At 44.5% G+C, this 11,013-nt stretch overlaps 1 pseudogene; it reads left to right on the top strand.

The window, feature by feature from the left end:
* Positions 1-1,194: 1,194 nt before the first annotated feature.
* On the top strand, positions 1,195-4,322 carry LOC142452329 (NADH dehydrogenase (ubiquinone) complex I, assembly factor 6-like; annotated as a pseudogene).
* The last annotated feature ends 6,691 nt before the right edge of the window (positions 4,323-11,013 follow it).

Raw genomic sequence — 11,013 nt, 5'->3', positions numbered from 1 at the left:
TTTTTTCCCTTAATCCTCACTCCCCCTTTCAGGACTGTTCGACTCGTCGGCTGGCTCCGACATAGTCTGAAGCATATTCAATCTTTCTCTCAGTCTGTTAACCAAAACAAAAGTCACGGCTATATTGTCAATTCTCACTTACACCAATCCTGTCGGGCAGGGTAGAACTGTCCCTTTGAATTCTCAAGAATTTCTATCTTTACAGACATAGACAAGCCTCACCTTTCTCCCAGGGAACAGTTGAAGGGGGTGGGGGGGAGTCAACCCACTGACCTTGTGGTTAGCAGCTCCCTGTGCCTCCATGGGTCTGGCTCTGTACTTGATTGTCTTGTTTCTTCATGTGAACTATGAAGTGCCTGTTGTCTCCCAGAGGCACAGTGGTGTCATTAAATGCGTATTTAATGGATTATTCTCTGTTGGTGTGTTCATCGACACTCATCCTGTTTCCTGCTGGGTGTGATAGAGAATGTAAGTGCGTGCATAATATGTTCTCTCATTTGCTGGTCATGTAACAGGTGAGGGTGAGTCTGGCAAGTGTTGGCCGCTGTCTAGTCATGTCCAAGTAATACAGGACTGGATAATTGCCCTCACCCAACGGGTGGGATTATAGAAGGTATGGGTGTGGACACAGAGGAGCAGCAGCACAAATAATGAATTTACTAACTAAAAAGGAAAGAAATAAATCAAAAGGATATAAATGAAAAAGAAAAAAGTTACAATAAGAAACACTATACAGAGGGGGAAAGAGTAGTAAATAATAGCTAAACGTAAATGTAAAAGAAGAGGAAGAAGAGAAATAACAGAAAAGTAGAAGTAAAGAGGGAAGCAGAGAAAAAGGACAGGAAGCAAGGAAAGGTGGAGAAAAGAAGAGAAAGGAGAAAAACTGGGGCAGGGTCAAGCCCCAAAGAGGAGACAGCTTGGGTGGGATGGTGGGATGAAAACTACCTCAAACAAACTGTTATATAATAATTGCCAAAAATGAGCTCTGGAAAAAGTTTTAAAGTGGAATAAATACCCATGGGAAAAACAAGTCAAGATGGGAAGGGAGCAAACCTGCCTGGGGGCCCACAAATGCATGTTTGTTGGTAGGCAAAGAGGGAGGATCAACCTCCAGCTGGGGGGAAGAATGACTGAAAAAGCTTTGGGAGACCCTAGGCTGGCGTGTGCCTGATGGTATGCACCAAATGGGCCACAATGACCCGGGCTTCTGAGGGCATCCTGGGACCCAAGACCGGTGCTATGGAAGGCTGGGACATTGAATCCTGGATCTTCAAAGTGCACAGCATTCTCCAGAGGCGGCATCAGTGAGATCTGAGGCAGAAACTCTATGGGGTGAACTAGACTCTACCTCAGACACACTTGTTATCTGAGGACTTGAGATGGAAAATACATAGCCGAGGAAGCGGAAGACTGCAGTCCCAAGACCGGTGCAGTGTTAGTTGGCAGGCAAACATGGTCTTGCTACTTCAATGACTGATACGCTGTATTGGGACATGTATTATTATTCCAGCAAACCTGTGACGGACGTGTTCTGTGATTATTATTATAAATTTCCCCGACAATTAATCCCCACTGTTTATGTAAATAGTGTCCAACCAAGAAAGGATCGATTTTGTTAAAGTGAATAATTCAGGTACTGTAATAGCCTACACCGGTCCAATATCCCTGTCTCAAGTGAGCTTTAAAAATTTAGTGCCAGTGGCTAATCAAAGACAATATCAACAACTGATAAGACTTCCTACTGTAAATTAACAGGGAGGTTTTGAAAGGCAGCTGTGGCAGTTACTTAATCAACTGTAACTTGAGGAAGGGGCGGAGTCTAACCTGTCAACCGGGTCGCAGTTTGATGACCTCATTTGGAGGTGTGACGGAGCTCACTGGTGGCCAGACACATTCTCCCTGCAAGACATTCATGTTGACAAGCCACAGGAACTACGCTGATGGAGCCAGAGCCATGGAGCTGGAGGAGCCACATGGAGACCCTGCCAGCGCTGAGATGCTTCTGCCACTGGATCCACAAGACTTCCCACCCACTAGCCTGTGACCTTCCTGCATTTGGTGTCATTGCATGTGTTGTGTGAGTCTGAAGAGGAATCTATAGACTGATATTGGACATATGGACTAATGATGGACTTAGGGACTTACCTGGGCTGGGCTTAGTGCTTTCTCAATATGCAATTGCTCTTCTATATAAAGCTCTTTCTTATAAGTGTCTATGAATTAGTTTCTCTAGTCGACCCAGACTAACACAGGATCCAAACGCAGAAAACAAACAAAGATTCCTAAATGGGTTTGGGGCGTACACTAAGTCCTAGCTCCAATTTAAGAACAATTGTCTTACATCATGGCCCTGCTTGATACTTGTCCTCGGGAAGGGAACACAGAAGATACAGGTCCTATAGCAAAATGTGGCGAAGAAATTAGATCTGATAAAGTAGCATCTTGGGTCTTAAAGGCTTGTCTCCAAACAAGCAACACTCTAAGTGAGATGTCAACTAAGTCCACATGGAAGAGCACATCATCAGTAGTCACTGAATGACAGTAAATCATATAACCCAGGTCAAAGGATGGATTAGTATCTAATCCTAAATTGTGAGAATCCGGTTTTCGGAAGGTCATGGCTGACAGTGGGAGCCCGAGATACATTTATGGGATCTACATAGGAAAGAAGTCCCCAGTGATTGCCCTCTCTCCATAATTGAGGAATGGGAGGAAAGTGGCTACCAAATGAAGTGCATTGTAAAGATGAATACATAAAATTAAAAGGATAATCCTGACTTGAACAGTTAAAATTTTATCAGCTGATTCCCCGTCTGATGCATGCTGGACCTGATTTGGTTTTCACCATTTTCTGTATTTTTTGTTTTTGTTTGTTCATATTAGGGTTTGTCTCAGAGGTGTTATGTCATTGGGGGGGTCACCCTCTTAAAGTTGTGTTATATGTCTTTCTGTCTTTCGGTATATGAAACCCAGGACTGGTGAACCTATGGAGAGACAGCAAGTAGAATAAGGTGTTTTTTCTGTTTGTTTGTTTGTTTGTTTGTTGTGTTGGGCGGGGGAGGATGTGCACAGTGGGTGGTAGTGGTGGGTAAAATGGAGAGGATGTCCAGGAGTCCAGAAGAAAAAGAATGTTTGGAAACTGTTTGGGAAGCCATTGTACAGTACTGTTGGACGTGCTTGAACTATAGACTGAGATGATGTATGAATTAACTCCCAATTAACAAGAGATTAAAATAAATATTTTTAAAATTAAGGAGATAGAAAAAAAAGAAGTTTAAAAAGTATTTTAAAACATTAAGTAACGGTCGCCATCACGGCGTCCTCCACGCTGGGCTCGGCCTGCGGTCTGCTGCGTCTCCGCGTCCCCGGCGTGTGCCTCCCGCGGCCGCCCCGGAATTCCGCGCTCACCCGCCCGCGGAGGCTCCCCGAGCTCGCAGTGTCCGGCGGCGGAGCGTAGCCGCGCTTAGCGGCCGGGGAGTGTCGGGCACGGACCTCTACTGCTTGGAGCTGCTGCGGAGACGAGACTCTGAAAGCTACTTATGCTCCCTGCTGCTCCCTGCAGAATCCCGACGTGCTGCGTGCGTGCGCACTGAGAGCCTTCAGTGTAGAACTGGCTCCTGCTGGTTAAGGACTCAGCGTCTGAGAAACCCACTGGGCTGAAGCGACTGCAGTTTTGGAAAACCACTGTGGAAGATTTATACCAGGACAAGCCACCACATCAACCAAGTGGCCCTTGAACAATAGCAGACTATCAAAAGGCATAATCTGACTAAACGATGGCTTTTGAGAATCATTGATGAAAGCGAAGAAAATTTGGATGACAAAGTATATCGAAATATCCAGGAACTAGAAACTTACGCTGAGAACACACAGAGCTCTCTTCTTTATTTAACACTAGAAATATTGGGCATAAAAGATCTTCATGCAGATCACGCCGCAAGTCACATTGGAAAAGCGCAGGGCATTGCCATGATAGCAACTCCCTATCATGGCAGCAGAAGGAAGGTCTTCCTTCCCGTGGATATTTGTATGCTGCATGGTGTTTCACAAGAGGATTTTATACGGAAGAATCTAGGTAAAAATGTAAGAGATGTCATATATGACATTGCCAGCCAGACACACTTGCATCTAAAGCATGCTAGGTCCTTCCACAAAAATGTTCCTGTGAAAGCATTTCCTGCGTTTTTCAGACGGTTGCTCTGGAGGACTATTTAAAGAATATCCAACGAGTGGATTTTTATATATTCCACCCAACTTTACAGCAGAAGAATACATTACTTCCATTATCTTTATATATTCAATCATGGAGAAAAAGATATTAAAATAGTTTTTATGGCCCAAAAAACCCACAACATTAAGTAACAGCCACCCAAATTTCTATTATATTCAGTGCAATGGCCGAGGGCTTCAAATGAAAAATAAACCCTGTTCCTACAGCCAAGGAACATGCATTTTTGTCACGAGTCACACAAGTTTAAATAAGAGAAAACATATGCTAACTGATACGTTTATTGTGTATGGTGAGCATCTAGAATCTGGAGCCAGACACCCTTGGATAAAAATCTAGGTTCTCCCGGTTACTAGTTATAAAACCTTGGAAATGTTTCTTAACCACTCTGAGCCTCAGTTTCCTCATCTGTAAAATGAGAATTAAAAGGAAAGCTTCTTCATAAATTCCCATGGTGTTTCAACGAAACAGAGGGAAGACCATTGGTACTTCCCTTGAGCATGGTCTTCTCTTCCTGAGAATATGAAGGCCCAGGTAGAGACTGCATTCCCAGTCTCCTTTGTTGAAGGGAAGGACCACGGTCCAGAATGTGAGCAGTTTCTGCATTACTCACTTAGAGCGGAATTGGGGTCCGCTCTTCTCTTTCTCCCTTTCTTGAGAACAGGAACATGGACGTAGCTACAACTCAGCTTTGACCTCGCGGACCTACCTGGACCATACCTTCAACTCTGATTCATCCAATGAGTGAAAGAAACGCAAAAGCTTAATGACCACATTATGCTACCCCTACCTGTCCGAGCCATGGTCTTTTCCATTGCCTCATATGCATGTGACAGTTGAACACTGAACACGGAAGGCTGGAGAAGAATCGATGCACCTGAGTTGTGGTACCGGTGAAGAATATTAAGAATACCATGAACTTCTAAAAGGACAAACGGATCTGTCATAGGAGAAGTACGGCCAGAGTGCTCCTTAGAGGCAAGGACGGCAAGATTTCATCTTACAAACTTTGGACATTCTGTTAGGAAAGACCAGTCCCTGGAGCAGGGCATCATGCTTGGTAAACTAGAGGGCCCACAAAAAAGAGGAAGTCCTTCAAGGAGATGCATTGACTCTGTAGCTGCAATGACGCACTCCAAGTATGAGGATGACTCAGCACCAGGCCGTGTTTCATTCTGTGGTGCATGGGATCACCAAGGGTTGGAACCGACTGAATGGCCCCTAACAACAACAACAACAAGGTTCCATGTGGGCTGCTCACTTCAGGACAGTTGATAAGCAGAGAAATAAGGTCATCTTCAAGCCACTTTACTCTAGGCCTTTTTGCTATAACCATTTAGCTTTCCCCCACGTCATTGTAGACAAAGGCCTGTGAATGACCAACACACAGCAGTAGTCAATAACATTTGCTGTTAACGTCACTGGAAGTGGGAAGGTAAAATCATTAGTTCAGTGAAGAAAGAGAGCATTGAGAAGGTAGACCTTAAACAAGATTTGAAGGAAGAGAAGAATGTTGACAAGTCTGAGGCAAAAGATCGTCTCATGTGTTGGGGATAGAGAGGCAGGTCTGAAATGAACAGGGACCGCAAGGTGCAACGTCTTCAAGGTGAGTTAAACCAGTATGTTTAGAATGAGGAATCAGCATTGAAGCTTAATGAGAAAGAAACTAAGGACGTTGGGATTGAGGTAAGTCCACTCTTCAACCAAGGAAGGTTTTTGAGCCAGGTTGTGAAATGAGTCAGGTTGTCAAATACGTATTCTGAATCTTATTCCACTGGAGGATTAAACTCCCAGCGTTTCTGAAGATTTAGCGTTACCAACTGAAAGAAAGCTTACCGTGCACGCAGCAGCATACTGTCAGCTGGAACTAGAGCACAACAGCCTGTACTCCCTTTGATACGCGAATCAGCCTGCCAAAGGTCACAAAATAGAGTCTTTCTGTTTGTACAAAGCCGAGAGCCTGGGGGAATTTGATCCAGTGAATCAACATTGAACCTGGGCGGACACCTGAACTAATATCTCCAGACTCCTACAACCAATGCTGAGTGGCAGGGCATTACCTCCTGGGAGGGGAAGTGGGACTTTCCACTAGACCCAGGAAAAAGGGACCCAGAGGAGAGACCTGAGCCACCGCTGTCTGGAATTTGCTGAGTCGGAGTTGACTCTAGGCAGTGAGAGAAGAGAATAAGGACTGAGGTGGGCATTACAGTTTTTCACACTTCTCTCTGCCTCCAACGGCTAGCACAATGCTTGGTGCCCAAAGGGCCTAAAGAGCATGACATTTAAGTGGCATGGACTACCCTAATTCTTGACCCAGTATTGCCTCTAGCCTGCTGTTGAGCCTTGGACAGCTTGCTTGATTTATCAGATCCTCAGCTGATCCAGCTAATCCAGTCAGTCCAGGAAAGATAATATACAGACTGATTCACAAGGGGCCTTAAAAGATAAGGGAGATATGACCTTTGGAACTTTGTGGAATTATAGAGAGCCACATATATGTGTGTGTGTATAGGTATGCATAATAAAGATTGGAAATATATCTCTGTTGCTACTAAGCATATTTGCCTAAATATTAATATTTAATAACTACAACACTATGTAGATTTTTCATGAACATTTTTTCCCATTAATAAAATTGGTTATCATTTAAAACTACATATTTTCCTAAAGGACTTTTATCCATCACTGTTCCTCAGAGAAGTGGAGCAGAATAACATAGCCAGTAGGGGATGTAGAAAACTCACTTCCCATTTTTCTGGTGGTGACCACACCCACACGTGATCGTGCCTCTCACATAGAGTCTCCTCCATCCCTCTTCCAACAAGGAGAAGAGGAATCACAAGAAGCGCCTGGTGCAGAGCCCCAGTTCCTACTTCATGGATGTCAGATGCCCAGGCTGCTATAAAATCACCACGGTCTTTAATCACATACAAACAGTCGGTTTTTATGTTGGCTGCTCTACTGTCCTCTGACAGCCTACAGGAGGAAAAGCAAGGCTCATAGAAGGATGCTCCTTCAGGAGGAAGCAGCACTAAAAGAAACTGAACCAAGATGAGTGGGAAGCCATCCCAATAAATCCATTTTGGATGCATCTGGAAGAAAACTACCCCCCTCATTTCCATAGTCAATTCTGACTCATAGCCACCCCTTTGGGTTTCCGAAGCTGTAAATCTGTACAGGAGCAGATGGCCTCATCCTTCACCCAGGGAGTGACTGGTGAACTTGAACCACTGGCCTAGTAGTTAAATACGCAGACCACTAGGCCTCCTAGGAGATATATGTCATATCTATATGATGGGTTAAGTTTAAGATACGGACTTAGCTAACTATGGGGATTTGCTGAGTGGCTCTACCGGTTGAAAATACAGGCAGGGATTGACGGTTTGAGTCCAAAACCTGCTGAATAACCCCAGGCTGGAAGCTCGGTTCTACGGGCATTGATGTTAACATCTTGAAGGAGAATGTCTTCACCAAGAAACTTCCCTTTTTTACTTCAAAGCCTTACATGGAGCCACTACCACACAGCTGAGTGTAATTTTAGTTAAAACCAATGGACTGTAGATGTTAATCACACCTATAAAAATACCTTAGCCACAACACTTTGATTAGTGTTTGATTAAACAACTGGCCTAGCCAACTTGACACATAAAACTATTGATTTCTGGGATGGTTTTCCTTGTTTCTTGCTTGTCAACATTGAAAGAATTCACACAGCAGAAGCACTTTTGTAATACAAATAGCTTTCTTGAAGGAAAGGGGAGTTTCCGGTAACACGGTCTCAGCGAGTATACGCTCTCCAGGAAAAGTGTGCACGGCCCCATAGCACGGGCCTTGGGAGAGATCCTGACTGAAGTTGGCCACTTCGGGGGAAGCGCAAACAATCACATGGAAGAAGTACTGCAGCAAGAAGAGGCCTGGAACCAAAAGAAAGCCTGAACCGGAAAAGGAAATAGGGCTCTGGAGAGACTGCAAGCCCTAGAAGGCGCACACTGGAGAGATCCCGCCCTCTGACCTGAAAGGGAGAGGCCTGCCCTCAGTCTCTGTACTTTTGACCTTCTTAGGGCATGGTTGGCGATGGGCACGTAGTTGAGGGTATTGGCTGTCCTTAGAGGCTGGGTTCAGGCCTGTCCTTAGAGGCTGGGTTCAGGCATACCTGTGACACACATGATGTCGCTGGTGCCTAGTGTATATGCCCAGGTTGACCTTCATCTGTGTCTAGGTGACCTTGGTCTGAGCTTGTCCAGCTTCGGAATGTTCCCAGAGGTGTCTAATGTGTGCCTGATTCCTTTCAAACCCTTTTATTGTGACGTGGTCAGCCAATTTTCATTTAGCATAAACATTTGGTGGAGACAACCCCCTTTATCCACAATCTTCCTACCTATCAAAACTGTTTTTGTGATTTTAAAAGTAGCCTACAAACATTATGGTGTGACTTTTTCATGGAAGGTGAGAAAAATAAAGTGTCTCACTAATGAGTGATCCTCTATTGACTCAGAAACCTGTGTTGAAATCCTAAGCGTTGCTTCACTCTCTAAGAGGAGAGCTGAGGTAAGGAGAACACTCTGAAGCCGAGTCTGGCAGAGCTCCTAGCTGTTAGGGAGAGGAAAGAAAATGGGATGTGGGTGACGGGGGGTATGCCGGAAAAGCGGTCAAAGGAAATAAAAGCGGTGTGGCAGTAGAAAATGAGCGGGGAAAACGGCTTTAAGCAGGGCAGCTTGATGGATTCACCACTGAGAGGGCAAACTAAGACAGCCCCCTGAATGGAGGGACGCTGAAGTCCACTGTAACGGAGAAAGTAGAACAGTGAGGCCGTTTCCTCTTGTAAGAGCTACAGTTCCGGGAGCCCACAGGGGCTGTTCTGCTCTGTATAGGTGACCTATGAGGTCACCATAAGTCAGAATTGACTCAATAGCAATGAGTTTGTACTGGCTTATAACAGAGAGACAGGACCTCAGATGCCTGGTGCCATGATTAAATGCTCAGCTGTTAACTGAAAGGTCCATAGCTCCAACTCACCAGTAGGTTTGTAGGAGAAAAAAACTCATGCTCTTTGTCTATAAAACTGACAACCTGAGAAACCCTAAGTGGCAGTTGTACACTCTCTACAGGATTACTGTGACTCAGAAATGACTCAGAGGCCAGAGCAAGGGGCAGACATCTGTTTGCCTAAGAGTGCTTGAGACAGAGATAGGGAGGGGGGAAAAGCTGTAGCCACCAGCTGAATAACAGCATCCAGACAACTGTCTAGGAGAGAGTTAAAAAAAGAACCAAATAGGAACTACCCAAGGTAATGGTGAGGGGAGCAGGCAGACAGAGGGCCCAGGGCACAGACACAGTCACTAGATCAGACTTGGTAGAGAGAGAATGTAAGAAACATGGTAGCATAGGAGGCCAAGAGCAATTTCTACCGTTTAGGATGTCTCCAAATGCCTGGCACCGGATTGGATTATATTGGGTGGGAAGTCCATCAAAGCAAGATCAGACCTTTCGTAGAGAAAAGAAGTGTCTTTAAACTCAGAATGATCCTCAACTCTTCCCAACCTCTAAGAGAGAGTTCCTTCTCATCTACATCTCCCCAGTTAATCAGTGACAAGTCAGGGAGCCAGGGTCAAAGGGTGAAGGGCAGTTGGACATAAGTCATAGGACATGTGTTTCTAGGGGAACTCCCAGTCTAGCACCAAATATAAATATAGATATAGACATCTATATATATATAGACACAGATATTGATATATGTGTATGTAAGTATGTACATATGAATATATAGCTCCCTAAAACCAGTGCCATCAAGTCCATTCCAACTTATATCATTGCATTGGGTAAATATGCTGTACAAGACCTCTTTAAAATGTTGAAAAGCAAGGATGTTATTTTGAGAATTAAGTACTCCTGACCCAAGCCATAGTATTTTCAATTGCTTCATATACATGTGAAATTTGGGATAAGGAAGACCAAAGAAAAATCAATGCATGTGAATTTTGGCGCTGGCAAAGAAGGATGGACTGCCATCTGTCTTGGAAGTATACCAGTATGCTCCTTAGAAGCAAAAATGGCAAGACTTTGTGGCATATACTTTGAACATGCTATTAGGAGAGCCCAGTCTCTGGAGAAGGACATCTTACTTGGTGTGGTGGCTACATAATTTCTAGTCAATTTGAAGGTATACCTCCTAGGGAATGTGGCCTTCTCATAAGGAGAATCCTGGGACCTCTCTCTCTCTCTCTCTCTCTCTCTCTCTCTCTCTCTCTCTCTCTCTCTCTCAGCTTTCACCTTCCTGTGGACGAGTCAGGATGGGAGCCACAGAGCCCTGTGATGCCACCACCATCCTTGGTTCAACAAGACTTTGCACCCACCAGCTGGTACCGTTCCTGCATTTTCCATCATCGCATGTGGCTGCGTGAGTCGGAAGAGGGATTTATGGACTAGTATCAGACTTAGGGATTAACATTGGATTTAAGGACTTGATCTGGCCTGGTCTGGGATGTTTGCATGATATATATTTACTTCTTAATATAAAACTCTCTCTTATACATATATATGACTGTCACTGGATTTGTTTCTCTAGTCAACCCTACCTAACACATTTGATGAAGTAACAGGGCAACAAAAAGGAGGAAAACCTTCAATAAGACAGATTGACACAGTAACTGCAGTAATGAGCCCAATATAAGAACAATGGTGAGAATGGTCCAAGGACTGGGCAGTGTTTCTTTCTGTTGTAAAGAGGGTCGCTATGAGTCAGAACCAACTCAATGACACCTATCAACATGGACTCTCAATAGCGT

The sequence above is a fragment of the Tenrec ecaudatus genome, chromosome 7 (genome assembly GCF_050624435.1).
Source record: "Tenrec ecaudatus isolate mTenEca1 chromosome 7, mTenEca1.hap1, whole genome shotgun sequence".
NCBI lineage: Eukaryota > Metazoa > Chordata > Mammalia > Afrosoricida > Tenrecidae > Tenrec > Tenrec ecaudatus.
This window is presented reverse-complemented; position numbering and strand designations above follow the sequence as displayed.